Consider the following 1583-nt stretch of genomic DNA (forward strand, 5'->3'; position numbering starts at 1 on the left):
TATATATATATATATATATATATATATACACACACACACGTATATTAATCAATTTGAAATTCTTTTAATTAAAGTGTCATAGTGTTCAGTTTTTTAATATCGTGTTTGTATTAATTAACATATTATATTATTCGATATTTGTTTTAATTATATTATAAAATGTTGTAACTGACTACTTTTTCAAGTTGTTATTTTTGGTCATTTACAATTTTCATCTAGTTTATCAACTAGTTTTTGTCAAACGTGTTTTGTTCATCAACTGGTTTATCAGTTACCAACTTATCAACTAATTTGCCAAACATTGCCATAGAGATCCAGAAGAATGAGGAATTGGATTAAGTTTTCTAAAGAGAGTGAATATATTGGATGAAGACTAATTTGTCTAGTTCCGAAACCCACAACGGTCTCAACTTATGTAGTTGTCTTTAGCAAAGGGACTTCAATCACTGCATCAAAGTATCAAAACGCAATAAAGGAGGTTAAAGCCATTTTATATAAGCGAATGTACCCACAATAAGCTTATCTAAATGTAATCGACTCGGAGTTCACTCACTCAATTTATAATGGAAATCTTCAACAAACTCAGACAAGTACAGATGGGCAGACAAACCCCAACAGACGTGAACTATTCCCGACCCAATTTGAGGACGTGTCTTAGTCGATTATTACGCCCTTAACGAAATTGGTTACACATATCCGATATAGATACCAGTAAGAAGAGTTGCTCCAGATTACGCTTAAGAACGATACATATTGTGCTAACAATTTGAGAGTGGTACATTGCATTCAACAAAGATTTCAATCAAACGAAGAACATTCAACAATCTAGATTTTGAAAGATCTTTTTGTTATTTGATTTGTAATTGTCTTTGTCGTAGTCCGTTTACGCAATTGGTCATTTCAATCACTTGTTTCTTATGTAAACAAATTAGGTTTATAACCTGGAAGATTAATAAAAAGTTATTATTAATCGTTAAAAAATGTATTCACCTCCTCTACTTGTTATTGCACTAAACTGGACTTAATGATTAGAGGCAGGATGGGTCATAGGCTAAGGGAAGCCATACCCTTCTTTATTCCTCCCAGTTAACCTAGAATTCAAATTTAGACTTGTAGGGAACGAGTCATTATAAAATTAAACAATTTATGTTATTTTTCATTCTTATTAATTATTGTTTAATACATTTTTTAAACATATCAAACAAATTCTCTAAAATTAAAAAATTGGAGATTTTGGCAAGTGTTTTGTTTCAAGAGAATTTTACAGACTTTTATTTAAAATTGGACAAAGTATAAAAAAGGGTATGAAATTCTTTAAATTTAGAGGAATATTTAAAATGATTATCATGAAAAAAATATTTTCTTAATTGTATTCCCTTGACTAAAAAAACTTTAAAATTAAATATTTAAAAAAATAAATAATATTTTATTATATAAAATAAAGGGAAAAGTACAATAAAAACCAATGGACTTTCTTGTTTGGAATGATTAAGTTCTTGAACTTTTTTTTTGAACAAATAAGTTCTTGGACATTCCAAAACATGTTAAATAAGTCCTTGGACAATTTTTTGGAACAAATAAGT

The sequence above is a fragment of the Cynara cardunculus genome (genome assembly GCF_001531365.2).
Source record: "Cynara cardunculus var. scolymus isolate 2C chromosome LG 17, CcrdV1, whole genome shotgun sequence".
NCBI lineage: Eukaryota > Viridiplantae > Streptophyta > Magnoliopsida > Asterales > Asteraceae > Cynara > Cynara cardunculus.